The sequence below is a fragment of the Myotis myotis genome, unplaced genomic scaffold (genome assembly GCF_014108235.1).
Source record: "Myotis myotis isolate mMyoMyo1 unplaced genomic scaffold, mMyoMyo1.p scaffold_m19_p_1, whole genome shotgun sequence".
Lineage (NCBI taxonomy): Eukaryota > Metazoa > Chordata > Mammalia > Chiroptera > Vespertilionidae > Myotis > Myotis myotis.
The window spans coordinates 38,287,983-38,303,795 of record NW_023416313.1 but is presented as its reverse complement, the minus strand read 5'-3'; the positions used below and the strand labels follow the sequence as shown (position 1 = coordinate 38,303,795).

Below are 15,813 nucleotides of genomic sequence, written 5' to 3'. Positions count from 1 at the left end.
AGAATACCACTTGATGTGCAAGAGATTTTACTCTCCAGGTGGCAAAAGTTCAAGCCAGATTCATAACAAATGGAAGCTTATGGGGGTAAAAAAGCAATTCATGTAACTAAAATCTGGTTTTCACTATTATGATCTTACCTGTCTTCAGAATATCACCTTATTTAGACAATGTAGTTTGAATAATCCTATCTTTAAAAAAAAAAAAAGCTGAAAACAGCTTTATTGCTTTGTCTGACAATAAATAGTATTTGCTAACTTTCAAGAGTCTAGACATATCTAAAGACAAATATAAAAATATAATTTCTGATATTTTTAACTGAAAGTAGCATCTTGATGTACAGTGTCCCAAAACTTTAAATGATCATGTCTATCAATATGTTTTATTAAAAAGTTGGTCATATTATGTGACCCATTTTTCTTATTCAGTAAAATATTGCACCTATTTTCCAGGTCAATATGTGTCAATTTTACAACAACACTTTCAATTGTTACAAAGCATTTCACTGAGTGGAACTATCATAATATATTTAATTAATCTCTTTTTGTTAGTTACATAAATTGATTCTGAAACCTTCCTATTAAATGATACACTGAATTTACATGGTTACCTGTCTATTTCCTTTTTAATAGGTATAGAATAGGTTTTAATCATTAAACAATAAAAAACACTTTGTAATTTAGAAAGCCAACTACTCTGAAGTAATTTTCTCAAGAAAACTAGTCTCAGATAAAAAGCTATAATTTGGCGGGGGAATTTAATTTATTATCCAATATTTAACCCTTATTACTGTGTCCCAAAGTGACAGTGTATTTAAGAGCAACATAGTATTAGATGTATCATGGATGGAAAATAACACCTTATACAGAAAACTCTTTTACTTCTTTTTCTTAAAAAAATAAAATAAAATAAATGTAAACTAATTGTAAAGAGCAATAAATCAACTGGGTTCTGGACTTATATAGCCTCTAATAGTGTCAGCCTTTTCTAGGAAAATAGTATTTGCTTTCTAATACCCATGAAGTTGTTACAGCACATAATTATCCTCATTTTACAGATGAGGAAGCTTTGGCCAAAAAGAGGTTAAGTGACTTGGTCATAATCACACATTTATTAATGGAACCAATATAAGAACAACACATTGATCTCCAAATCCAAGTGTTTTTGTCATGAGGCAAGAATGGAGGTGTTGGGGGAAGAAAATGAAATAAATAATAGATGGAATAGGAAGGGATAAAAACAGCAGCAGAAACCTGGAAAGCCCTCAAACTAGAAGAGAAAGCCGTGAACAAACATGGTAAAGCCAGCGGCGGGAGATCATTATGGCACTCACACACACACATGCCGTCACAGATGTGACCTTAGAGATCCTAACGTCCGTCCTTACACAGAGGAAAGACTAGCTGTAATGTTTTAGGTGTGAGCTTTAATGTCGTCTATTTAAAGATGTTTCCCTCCATCACACTCTCAACAGTGTCCTGTTAGATCCTGTACAAGGAGCTCCATGAATGTGCTCAGAGTGGACGAACCGGAAGACAGTCACCCAGCTGAAAGGAGAAAACCAATCTTGTTCAGGGAACCAAACATTTTAATCTAATAATCACAAAACACCACTCAAAAATCTTAATGAATACCCAGCTTCAGATACAGCAGTTCTGTTACATGCCAGTAGACTATGTTTCAGATGTGATATCTTTTTGGCTTCAAGATCCAGGACAAATAGATCTATATTTTAAAAGGAGCTGCCTCTAACTTCCATTATCAAATAATGCAATATCCTTTCTGAGACTAGTCTAGACAGACACGATCTGCTGGAGTCTGACAGTATTTTTCTTTTATGATCATGAACAGACATGAAGCAACAACGTTTAAGGCACTAAATTGTAGCCACATAAGGACTTTATTATTAAAGAAGTTTGGTTCAATGAACTACAGTTGGCTTGTCTCTGTGCAAAACATACAAAACCAGCAGCATAAACTGGCTGTTGATACTGTACTGTGCTCATATCTGCTCCTTTCCATGTATGTGCTCAGAACAGTCTCTACCGTGTTTCTTGTCCCTTTGAAACATCACTGCACTGTTTCATAAACTAGGTTGCAAGTTGATGTCATGATTCTGATTTTCAACCCAAAGACTACCAGAGATATCATAAGAGATATCTTAATAGTCTTAGAAAAGCTAAAATTAAACTTGTTACTTGCTCATTAATATGTTTCCTCAGGACTCCAGACTTTTGATCTGAGAAAATACCTCTGAGAGAGAAAAAAAAAAATACTTTTAGATCTTAGCTGCATGTCGGAAGGCAAGAGAAAGGGCAGATGAAAGAGACCATCTTTTCAGAATATAAACATGATTCATGCCATAACTACAGGCAGCCAAACTCAGCTGCAATAGTTTTAAAAAAATGAAAGGATCAGCTGTGTCTCAGTGGAAAAACTTCAAGTATAAAGATCCAGGGGAAACATTACCCCATTTTACTTTAATCTGTTCTCTTAATTTCCTGACCAGCCCTTTGGAAATTGTTGACTGCTCACAGTCACAAAGCCTTACAAGTGAGAATTTACCCAGCAGGTATAAATTCTTGGCTGTCTTCCCTCTGGGGATTAGACCATTACTGCTTCTTCTACAGATTTGAAGCTCTATCTATCTTCTCCCTTGGGCTTCTCTCCTAATATTTACAGTGCTTGGCCTAAGATGAACAATAGCATTGTTTATTTTTATAGTGCAATCGCACTTATGATACATTTTGACATGTATTAATTTATTTGATCCTCACAAAACTCTTTGCTGGTACATAGGCTAACTATCATTATCCCATTTTTATAAATGAGAGAGGAGGATTTCAGGAAGGTTAAATAAATTGTTCTGAACCACACAGCTGGCAGATGTGGCTCTAGGACTGGAATTAAGTTTTTTGTTTTAGGGTTTTGTTTTGTTTTTTTGTTTAATCTTCACATGGGGATATTTTTTCCATTAATTTTTTCAGAGAGAGGGGAAGAGAGAGGGAGAGACACATGGAGAGAAACATGAATGGGGATCTAGCCTGCAACCAAGTTACATACTCTTGACTGGAATCGAACCTACAACCCTTCAGTCATAGGGCCGGTGCTCTAACCACTGAGCAACCAGTTTGGGTGGGAATTAAGATTTTTGAGACTCTTTTTTAAACATTCTTTCCACTATATGCCTGTTATTTTAGATTTGGGCTTCTAGGCAGTCCTATGCCAATATATTGACTCTACGTAAGCAACTGAAACTGTTACAAAAAGCAAAACAAAGCAGTATTTAAAGTAAATATATATACTATAAGTTAATGAGAAGGGGAAATGGAACTAACATTGATGTGTGTCCACATGAACCATGCCCTATGCTGGGCACTTTAGACGGTATGTGCATTCATCAAGATAAAGCAATAGCAACCATTCACTACAATCATTACATTTATGAACCTAAGAAGTTGTAAAGATCAAAAACCATAACTGGCTATACATATGGATGACATGGCTTTAGTGGGGTTAGTCAGGAAAGCTCTGCAGTTACAATGAGGTAAGAGCCCTCTTTGTTGTAGAAAGCAACATTTTGAAGATGCCATAAATATATATTCTTTTCTGCCAAGCAGCATGACCTTTATTTAAATGCACTGGTTTGCTGAATAGGAAAATCAACTTCTTTTGTCAAACAGTCTTTGCACTCAGGCACCTACACCTCATTTTGCAGAATAAATCTCCATCTTTCCGCTTTTGGCCCCCACTCATATCATGAACTCCAATGCCAGCTTATTGTCTTTTCCCTAACACCTGCCTTTGACCTGTGTTACAGTCTCAGCTGTAATGCTTAAAAGAAAAATGTAGACTTCCAAATGTCTACTTCTTTCACCTTTATTTTGTTTTCTACTTCTATTTTTAAGAACATAAGTAGGTTCAAACAGGGTCTCCCCCGAGGCCAGCAGACATCACTTTTATTTTAGATAGGTAAGCAACCAAATGCAGTCTGATCTGTCTGGACGCAGTTCACACTCAAGGGCCTGCAGGAGCAAGGCAGGTTATGTAGATGAGTCAAGAGGCTGGGGAGAAGCCACGGTGAGGGCTATGGTGCATGAGGACTCACACGTTCCTCTATTGTGATCCAGTTCAAATCTGTATAGAACCCTGACAGAGGAGCTTTGCAGACTAGAGAGATCATGCAGGGCATGCTGAGTTCCTGGAGAAATAGAAGAACCAGTGCTTCCCTTGGGATAACAGTGTCAGGACAATCAACCCCTAGTCAACATGAACTCTTGCATGCACATCCTATCAGAACAGAAGCAAGTACCCTTCAGCTGCCACAGCAGTCAGGTGTCCTTAGAAACGTGGTTATTAATAAAAGCTACTTTTTTGCTGTTACTAAAGAAAGTGTTTCCTCCAGTATAGAAAGCATGACAGATGCCATTCCAAGCTGATAAGGCAAGATCCTACCCTCAGATAAACTTACAATTTTCTGAGGGTAGTTATCTGATAGTTATCTGATCATACAAGGAAGTGAAGTGCAGGGCTAAATAGTGCAGCAGGCAACAGAGGAATCACTTTGTCCCAGCTCTATTGACAATATGTAGCACCTGGGAACAGTACGGCAGGTTCACTCTATCCTCTTTATAAAGTTTACGGCTAAAAGTGCACCCTCAGTTGTAACTCCAGGCCACTGTTTTCCAAAAAGGAGAATGAAGCCCAGAAAAAAGAACGTGACTTGCCCAAGGCCACAAAACCGGTTACTAGAAAAGCCCAGAGCAGGTTTCTACACGCCCAGTTACTGACTAGCACTCTGCCTTGGACAGCCAAAGAACCCGGCAGAGAGGACATAGTATGAACCCTACCCATGTCACTTGTAAATCCACCACTGCATTCTAGTAAATACAGTTTTCGTTCAAGACATTTACTGAGGAGTTCTAGATATAAGGGTTTAAGTTGCTAAATAAAGCACAGATAGTTATGCCCTCATGGAAATTCAGTGTCATGGAGACTTAGATATTTGTAATTCTGGGCCCACTTAATTTAAAGCTCATAACAAGTTTCTTCTCTTCTTGTCTTCCACTAATGGGATACAATTTGGAACGCCTCAATTTCATACTGGAGATGGCAATCACTCCTGTGGCTTCTATAATAATGTTAACATTTATCATTTTTATATTTGTTACTTAAACTCTTAGGGGTTCTTCATGATGAAAGGTAGGAAAAATCTACATATGCCAGGACTCTGTCATCAACTATCTGTCAGACTTCCACACTTTAGCTAACTTTTTCTTGCCAAAGCTATGCAAATTGCCGCATCTTCTTCCCCCAATACTGCTACGTGCGCACTTTAAGGTTTCTTAATTCTGTGCTCGTTCATTGTGTTGCAGCCAGATTCACCTTTTAATAAAAAGAAGGTCATTTTAGCATCCTTTATGATAAAAAGATGGCTGAAAACAATAGATTTTCCTATTATTCTGAAAACAAGTCCGATTTTCCAAAACTTTTCAAATGATTAATATTTATTATGTCGATTTCTCCTCAAACGGCATTCTTTAGGCTTAGGAATAAATATAACTGTGGGAAGAAATATTTTTAAAATACTTGTTAAAATATAGATTAGGTAAATATCAAAGCGCCATTAAGACTTGTACCACAAATTCCCTTTTGGGGGGACAGACATTAGTGAACAGAGAAAGTATTCATTAAAACCTCTAAATGTTTGTATAATAGGCAGCTGGGAGTTGGTAAATTTGAAGGAGTGAGTGTGGAAGCCATTTCCCTCTCATATGCCACATGTTGGAAGGCGGGGGTGGAGGTTATAAACAAGACTTTTACCACAGCTTCTATAAAACGAGGCTCCATTTTCTAATGCCACTCCTTCTTTTTTCTTTGTCTTTTAACATCTGCTAAGAAACAGATGGTAGCGATTCAATGCCACAGCCCATGCCACAGGCCTTTCCACATGAGCCTATTTTTCATTGAGCACAGGGCACCTCTACATGACTCTGCAGAAACGGTGGGTAGATGGGCACATGTGGGGAACGGGTGGCGACTGCCACTCACAGGGAGTCGAGGGCACTGGGCGAGCTCTCTCCACACCCAGGAGAGGACAGCAACTCATCTCTCTGCCAGCTGCAGAGGCCAATATACTGCAGAGTCTCCTTCAAATGACCTATTTAGGAAAAGAGAGCTTCAGACTAGTAACAGCGGTCCTATTTAAATATTTACTTTCTTTTCCACATCAAATAAATTCAACCCGGTAAACTAAAATCTGGTCCTGAGTGAGCCAATATGTGTTCCTTCTCTTTGTTAGAAACAACAGCAGCTTCAAAACTAAGTGAGGATCTATTTTGTCCAGCAGTTTACTCTGTTCATTAGATTCCACATGTGAGATCATGTGATACTTGTCTTTCTCTGAATGGCTTATCTCACTGAGCATAATACTCTCCAGGTCCCTCCATGCTGTCACAAAGGGTAAGGGATCCTTCTATTTTAATGCTGCGTAGTATTTCACCGTGTAAATATACCACAGCTTTTTTTTTTTTATCTACTTATCTACTGATGGGCACTGAAGGCTGTTTCCAGATCTTGGCTATGGTAAATTGTGCTGTTATGGACATAGGGCTGCATACCATCTTTCTGATTGGTGTTTTGGGATTCTTAGGATATATTAGTGGCTGCCAGTGGCTGCCACAGTCTGCATTCCAATGAGCAGGGTACTAGGGTTCTCAGAGACATGGAAGCATGGAACAGACTGATGAATCTCAGAGGGAAGGGAAATGGGGGGAGGTGGAAAGAGATTAACCAAAGAACGTATATGAATATATGCATAACCCATGGACACAGATAATAGTGCAGTAGGCGGGGAGGCGGGGCAAGGTGAAGGGGCTCAATGGGGACAAGAGTGACATCTGTAATACTTTCAACAATAAAGATAATTTTTTTTTAAGTGAGGAAACACTCATGCCAGAAATTGTCTTAAGCATTTACATGCACTTTCTCATTCCATACCCAATACAAACAAATGAACAAAATAACAGAAAACAAAAATAAGTAGCTTTTTATCATCCCCTGTTTACTGATGAGGATATTGAGACTTAGACACTATAACTAACTTAGCCCAATCCTATAGCTACAAGCAGAGAAAGGAAGCTAATCCCGGCCAACTGACATTAGAATCCATGGTATTATAAACTACACAACTCGAGAATGCCACAGAAGAGCTTAACACAACTTCATTACCTTCGATTGCTACTATGTGGAGTATACAGTCCTTTACTGCAATCTGAATGCTCTTCAATGGGCATTTGACAATACAGAATCTCCCAAAATTTTACTTTCAATGAAGATTCTCTCCTCACAAATTATCAAAATAAATTAAATATTGTTGACAATTATGGCCATTCAAAACATGCTTTTCATTCTAAATATTACTCATGCCACTACAAACAGCGGAAATTCGTGTTGGTTTTAGTTAGCAATGCCATGGTGTCTCTGCAGCAGCCACGGCAGTATCCTCGCTAGCAATCTATCCCACGCTGTCTGAGGAAAGGTTAACCTGGGGCATTTCCACCTAATACAAATCATGACTGCATTTCCCGTTTAAAGAGGATACTCAAAAAGTAGAATCCGCCCTATACTCCTCCTTATGTAGAAGACAGGGTTTGCACAGATACTTGATTTATATAAGTGAATGCAACATTATTCTTACCAATAAATTAATTTGCATTTCACTTGAAAAACGTAAGATAGTATCCTATTCTTGAGGTTCACTTTTTTGGCTTATTTTTTCTGAACAAACTATATTTCAGAAGATATATTTTTTCATTAATATTTTAAATGTCACTCAAATACAAAAAAAAATGGACATACAAAACTTAGAAACTCAGTATCATAGGTCACATCTTTTTTTTAAAAAGTTTGTAGCTCTGCTTCAGCATAATGTCTTATTTATATGCAAAAGTAGTCTTAGTGTTCCATAAGAAGCATTACTTAGAGAAATCAGATGTTCTAAATAATTCTCAAATATCCAAATTGCATGGCGTTGACTATGAATTCATTCCCTTCTCTAAAGACCTCAGATAGATCAAGCATTAAACAAACAATATATATTCACCACTCATGGTAAATTTAATATACACTAAAGGGTTCTTTGTGAATTGGACACATCCTTTTCTTTCCTCTGACTTTGTATTAATAAGCATTACACAAATGAACAGCAAGAATCTAGAATGAGGTGGAACTACGTATCACCCATCCATCCTCTAATGGGAATAAATATCTATGGGAAGGAAACTGTGCTACCATTTGACTCAGAAGCAAGAGACATTGGTGACACCTAAAAACCTACCTCCTCTTCCATGATAAGTGACGTTATCTTCTGTCCCAGTTCTGAGAAAGGTCACTTACACATTAATCCTGGGCTGGCCACGAATGCCGCTTCTGAACAATCCGAAGCTCCGAAGCAGTGAAAACTGTTCCGTAGATCAGCGAGCTCTGGGGCACGGCAGGCTGCCTTTAGTAATGAGACCAGGAGAGGAGTGGGCTCTCTAGTTTCCTTACCCAGTTCTGCCTTCCGCCCTGTATTTCTTTTCCTTAAATGCCGCAAAATTCAATTTTATAAAACACCCACTTCACACTGATGTGTACATAAAAGTACTATGCACATAAGGCAGATTTTGTTTAGTAAGTTTTTCCCATTTATTTTAAGATCTGAAATACTGAAGTCTTGAACAAAATTATTACTTTGAGCCACCAAAAGCTCTAGGGTAACTGTACAGGGTGGGTCAAAAGTAGGTTGACAGTCTGTCATATGGGAAATAATACAATAATTATTAAATGATCCCACGAGAATAAACTGTTTTTGCGTAATCACAACTGGAAACCCACTTTTGCCCACATTCTGTATTTCTTAATGCCACCGCGTACCCTCCTGTGAGATATGTCTGAAAAATTGGGTAATATTTGATGCTGTCAAATACTGAAGAGCACGGCCTTAGATATCCAATGCAATGCAACAGTGAAAAGCAAATATTTACAGCCCACTGCAATTTCACAATTTTACTGTCTATTCTTGTTGCCTAAAGACACGAGTTTACAGTCCTGACTTGGATCCTAAGACCCTGGATTTGAATTCTGGTTCTACTACTTCTTCACTGTATTCCCTGAGTGTTAATTTTATAGAAAAGGGACACTAACAGTTACCTTCAGCAGTTTCTTAGAAAAAGAATATTCCTCTCATATAAAAGATACTCTAATATTCCTAATGGAGTATTCTCTAATATTCCTCTCATATAAGAGATACTCAATTACTGTCATGGCTTTTTTGCTGTTTCCTATACCCACAGGTTTCCTCAGTTTATTATGAGTTAGTTTTCTAGGAAGAAATGTACCAAAGAAATATTGCCATGCATGATATAAAAAGAATTTAGAAGCCACCAGCATCATATCTTCCAAGTCTTTTTTTTTAAAATATATTTTATTGATTTTTTACAGAGAGGAAGGGAGAGAGATAGTTAGAAACATCGATGAGAGAGAAACATCGATCAGCTGCCTCATGCACATCTCCTACTGGGGATGTGCCCGCAACCCAGGTACATGCCCTTGACCGGAATCGAACCTGGGGCCTTTCAGTCCGCAGGCCGACGCTCTATCCACTGAGACAAACCGGTTTCGGCCCAAGTTAAGTCTTGATCTAACTATGGTCAGTGAAGGCATTGATTAGAAAAGTCATAAAAATAAAATCAGGTGTTTCTGGCATAGCAAGCATCAGACTCCATATTTAAGGAAATGCTGTGTTTTCTTAATGTATGTATTACCTATTATAAATAGCAGGTGTTTTGGATATCCTGCATGTCTTGGCCACTCTTACATTTCATCTGTCAACTTGAAGCAATAGTAAAAATATGTTTCTTATTAACATTAATTTCCTGACAACCACTCCAACTGCCTTTGCATTGAATCTTCTTTCCTCTGACCCAGTGTTACCAAGTCTAACCTACTTTCCTGTGATGCTCAGGACCACCCTGATTAGGCAGATAGATGTGGCCAAGAATGTCTAATCTCAGGTAAACAGATTGTTTTTCTCATTAGCAATACTGCCTGAAAAGTCATCCTATATAATAAAACCCTAATATGCAAATCGACCAAACGGTGGAACGACCCGGTTGCTATGATGTACACTGACCACCAGGGGGCAGACATTCAATGCAGGAGTTGAGCACCTGCCCCCTGAGAGGGAGGCGACCAGCAGCAGTGATCGAGGGGTAGGAACAGCCAGCGGGCAGCACCAGGCCACCAGCCAAGGCAGGTGCCAGTGGGGCCCCCTGATCGCCCCACCCACCAGTCGCCCCACAGATCAGCCCTGATCACCAGCCATGCCTAGAGACCCTACCCTATATATTGGGAACAGACTCTTCGATTTAAAAATTAAAACCTGGCAAGGCTACTCTAACACTGAAAACACGGGATGATGCAGTGATGACATGCGTGGACTCTGGCTTGCACATTTTGTGGTCAGCCCTGATTCTGACACTTATAACTGTGTGACAAAGCCAATGACTTAACTTCTCTCTGCTTCAGTTTTTCCACCCATAAGATGGGGGAAATGGTACTTCTGCCTCAGAAGGATCATGTTATGCACTACTTTTTATAATCAGGGGAAAAAAATGTAGCTGCCCATACAACAGCAAGATGCCTTTCACCTGTATGAAAAGTATGGTTACTGGTGCATGCAGCGTCCCGGATTATGAGAGGGATGTCCAGCTGCCGGGGATCAGGCTTAAATCAGCAGTCAGACATCCCCTGAGGGCACAGGCCTGGCTGAGAAATCCCCTGCCCCCATGCACCAATTTCTTGCACTGGGCCTCTAGTACTAACAATATGATTCCAGTGTGAAAATATTGGTGCTAATCACATGTAAAATGCTCTTAAAGTCCCACCGTCCGTCCCCCCCCCGTGGAATTTAATCAGTCATGCAACAACATTCTGTAAGTACTTTAATCTTTATGGCTTTGTTTTAAAAAAACTATAGAAGTAAATAGTATCCGTGCAATCAGAAGCCTACATTTTACATGTAGGCTTAGAGGCTATATCTACTATTTCTGGGCTCCTAATATTTAACCTTTATATATTCTGACCTTTAAATGTGATTGTTCTTGCAAACTCCACAGGTTTGCATTATTTGTACTGTGATCATTCTAAGTAAATTTTGGTCTGAAAACAAATTGGTTTACATAAATTTTAAACAATTACTGTTTCTTATAAACAGTAACAAATCTCTTTGACATTATATTTTTGAAAAGAAAACCGAAAGTCAGGGGAACTAAATTTCTGGCAACATTTTGATTTTTATAAATTTATCCTTGCCACTCAATTTCTCTTCGTCTCAGTTTCTCCATCTGTAAAACATGGGAGCAGAACTAAATGATTTGTAAAGGCTCCTGCCAGCTCTCAAATTGATGATCTCACTTAAATCTTTTACTTAGATGAATTAAATGGCAAGTTAATAAATCATCTATTAGATTAAATGTGATGGTCTGAGCAAGTTTTGCTGGGGAATGACAGGAACTTACTTGCATTGTTGGTTTAATTTTTTAAATAATGGTTCTAGCCAAATTTAGAGGTAGTCAAATCTGACAGCTTATTCTGCAAATGACATTATTACTTGAATACAGCATTAGGCCAGATTTGGAAAGTGCTTGAAGCAGAAAAGCAAAATAGATTTTATGATGGCTTTATTTAATGCCATGTTTCTGAAAAATCACAAATCAGTTTCATTATATTTAAACACAAGATACATTCAAAGTTGGCAAATCTGCCTATAATAAGGAAGAAAGATTATTTCTCTACCTATTTGGTACAACCAGTCTGTAGAGCACTACGGTAAGATTTAATCTATTCAAATTGGAAACAAATGGGCTCTGTACAGAGTTGAAATTCATGACAGTTAAATTTCTCAAAATCAGGCCTATAGTTCTCAAATTTCTCTTTCTGGAAGGAGCACACACAAGAGAAGAGGGAAGAGAATGTAAAATGCACTGACAAAGCATATGTGCTATTAAAAAGGGAGAAAAAAATGTCTGAACTCTCATTCCCCATTGATGTTATAATTAAAATTAGTCATACAGCAGACACTGCACCTGCCAGCCAGAAGTTTATAATGAACAGAGAGACTTACTACAGTCTCTTATCAGTGTGGCTCCCTTAGGGCCAAAAATATTGATCCCTTTCATTGAATAAATACTAAAGTAACAACAAGAATCCATTATGTCTGACCTAACAAGAATTTTTAATTGAACAAGTTACTATCTGAATGCCTAAGAAACAGTGGATAGACTATCACTTACCATTCACTTCCTAAAGTTCTTAGTAGAAAGGGCATGTAAAGAATAAGTTGAAAGTATTCATTTTCCCAAGATTGCTCTCCAAATAAACGTCCTTAGTTTTAAAGAATTAATATAGTTTCGCCATGTGAGAAACTCGATCATATACTTACTATAGCATAGTATCAATGTTTCTCAAGAAATTATCTTGCCCAATTAATAAATGATGTATTACAGCATTAACATTTAATTTTACAGAATCTCTTTTTCCAAATGCACGTCACATTTTAATATGACACACACAACTGGAATAAAATGAAAAGGAAGGAAATTTCTTTCTCTTTAGAGGAGGTTATTAGCACTGAAAAGGCATGCAAGAAACTTGATGTTAAATATTTCATAGAGCATTTTTATAGGAAATTAAGATACATTAGTATCTTCCTTACACTTCCTTAGAATTTACCTTTAAAAAAAGGCTGAGTACAATAAAGACATATACATTTTATTAGATCCTTGGCCAAAACACAACTGATAGTACAGAGATGTAGATTTGGTCAGATTAATCAACTAGTAAACAGGAAAATTATTCTGGAGATGAAGTTTATACTCATATTCTGCATGTACATAGAGAAAAAAAATAAATTCAGTAGAGAAAAATGCCAATTGTTTCAAAATTGGAATATTAAGCCTGTGATTTTTACACTAAGAACCTGCCCACTCCAAGTACAAATAACTTTCAAGAGAACTGAAGCAATATTAACTTAGGGAGACATAATTTCTTTCCCTTAACTACCTCTATTTGATCAGTTAATAAACTGAACTCATAAGAAAAGCAAAACACATCTTAGGGACTCTCTAAAAAGCGAATCCATATGTTTTAGAAAATCAATCATACATTTACATGAGATCACAAAAAATTGCATGAAGGCCAATCTCATAATTATATGCATTCATGAATTTAAAGGTCAGTAATCAATTTTCCTCACCAAGATTTTGGACTAAGAGGATGTCCACATTCTTCCACAAAATTCACTGGATTAGGATTTTGTGCTTTTAAAAGCACTTCAATACCTCCTTGTAGGTACATTAGTACTACTCACTGTGTAATTACAAAACTTTAATCAAAATATTGACATAGGAAACGGAAGACAACTAAAATGCTCCATACCCTATTCCAATTTAAGGCAGATGTTGCTTTCTCTGAAATAGAGATTCAGCTTGCATTTTAATCGAGTGGCATAAAGGTTTTATGAGGCAGTACCTGAGAGAGAGGGAAGGAGAAAAGAAGGCATCTCTGTTTTAACTCTGACTGAACCATGACATTAGAAGTGGAATAACATCTTTATTGGCCAAACTTATAATATCAAGTCATGCTAAGTGTTCTGTCAAGTCTGTGCTGGAACACTGAAGGTAGCTTTTTGGGTAAGCTAAAATCAAAATAAGGATAAGAATACTGGCACCAGGTACAAATTAATCAACCTGGGCCTTCTCCAGTCCCCAGGGCTGGCGTAGCAGTGAGAAGTGGGAAGGTGTCTGCAGGTTGGCCAGTCTCCAAGATCAGTGATGACACACTGGTGTCCTATGTACTCTCTGTATGTGACTCTTACTTAAAACATATCAATCTAGCGGGGGTTGCGGGGAGAGCACAAGGGGACAGAGAATTTTACTCAGGCTAAGCTGCAGCTGCGTGAATAAGTCACATGGCAAATATCTTTAAAATTCTAATTGATGCTTCTTAAATATCACATGCCAGTAATTTATTAGATGAGATACTTATTTCATTTTAAGAGAAAGTTATAAATATATTCCAAAGTTATAAATATATTCTGGAGTTAAAGGAGTCATTTTAAAACTATAAATTTAACTGCATTCATTTATACAACTTGTTAAAGTTTGCTTAAATCTCTTAAATACATTTTAAAATATGGTATAAAATACATCAAAATTATTAAGCTCAGTATTATCCTATATAATAAAAGCCTAATATATGCAAATTGTCCCCTGGACCAGGAGTTTGACCAGGGGGCAGGGCTGGCCCGCCAACCGCCAGCAGCCCCTCCCCACACCCGGACCCTACCCGTGCACAAATTTGTGCACTGGGCCTCTAGTAATACTTATAAAATATAATACCGAAAAATTACAAAATATTTGCAAAAATACTATTCAAAACTAAATTAAAATTCATTAGCAATAGTCCAGCACATTTTCTTTACTGAAAATATAATTGTGAACACTAACTCTCCACTATCTTACTTCAGTAATGTTCCTATGAACATGGTTTACTTTAATTACTGGACTACTCTAATTTTGACCAAAATGATGTTTGAGTCAGTTGTAAATTTTTTTTTGGTAATGATGAGTTTTTCTTACACATAAAACCATTTTAATTCTTAAAAATAAGCATTGAATCCTAAATGACTATTTATAAAAATTACTTCCTCAAAATTCTTATTCTTATTTTTAATAACAATCTATAAAAATGTATGTACCACAAATCTTAATGTGGAAGACACTGCAGAAAATCCCCTGTCCACAAATTGTCCAAAAATATCCAATAAGATTTAGAGAATCAAAACAATATTTGACAAATGTCTTTTGCCAATAGAAAGAATGTTAAAATTCAATGGCATGCTCTCAAGAGTCTAGAATCCCTATTCTCAAAAAAAAAGCATTCCCCCAATAAAAGAATCAGCACTATATTCTGCCGTATGAAGAGTATGAGCACAATTTAATCTTTCTAAAGTATAACTAAATGCATTCAAAAGGTAATATAGTAGTGAAGCACAGAAAAAGCCTAGAAAACAAAGCTCTGTCTAAAGTAGTCCCAAGCCAAAAAGACCATATAACGAAGAACTGAGTCCAGGGACAGATATAGTTGTGCAATGTCCGCTGAAAGAGGGAGCCCTGGAAACCTCTCTGGAAATGGAACCATTTTAGACTCACTAAAAAAAAATAGGCATCTAACTCGAAATGGTCCAAATTACCAGTGAGTTTGTTATCAAATTGTAACTGCCTTCATAAAATTCTAGAATTGTAGCAAAACTAAAAAGATGTGAATTTCAGCCCGGCCTGCGTGGCTCAGTGGCTGAGCTTTGACCTATGAACCAGGAGGTCACGGTTCAATTCCCGGTTGGGGCACATGTCCAGGTTGCAGACTCAATCCCTAATGTGGGGCATGCAGGAGGCAGCAGATCAATGATTCTCATCATTGGTGTTTCTCTCTCTCTCTCTCTCCCTCTCCCTCGCCCTCTCCCTCTCCCTCTCCTTCTCCCTCTCCCTTCCTCACTCTAAAATCAATAAATAAATATATTATATATATATATATTTAAAATATATAAATTTCAAAAGTTAATAGGTCAGAATTCCTGATTAAGTTGACACTACTGTGGATAATTTTTCCAAAACATCTGTGTGCATGGATATATACATTTCTGCAAGGACTTGAAAAAAGATAAATTTCAAAATGCATATTTTGAAGATCATTTTTAGGTTAATCTTTCTTAA

At 37.3% G+C, this 15,813-nt stretch overlaps 1 protein-coding gene across 13 annotated transcripts in view; it reads right to left on the bottom strand.

Annotated features, from left to right (window-relative positions):
• The window catches only part of ADGRL3 (adhesion G protein-coupled receptor L3), a 770,556-nt gene that overhangs the window by 693,544 nt on the left and 61,199 nt on the right, over positions 1-15,813 (bottom strand). Inside the window, exon 2 of one of the 13 annotated variants that reach the window (XM_036335141.1) lies at positions 8,337-8,501. The exons of the other annotated variants lie outside the window; for them this stretch is intronic. The gene's annotated coding sequence lies outside the window, so the exon portion shown is untranslated. The remainder of the gene's footprint in view (positions 1-8,336; positions 8,502-15,813) is intronic. 13 annotated transcript variants of the gene reach the window in all.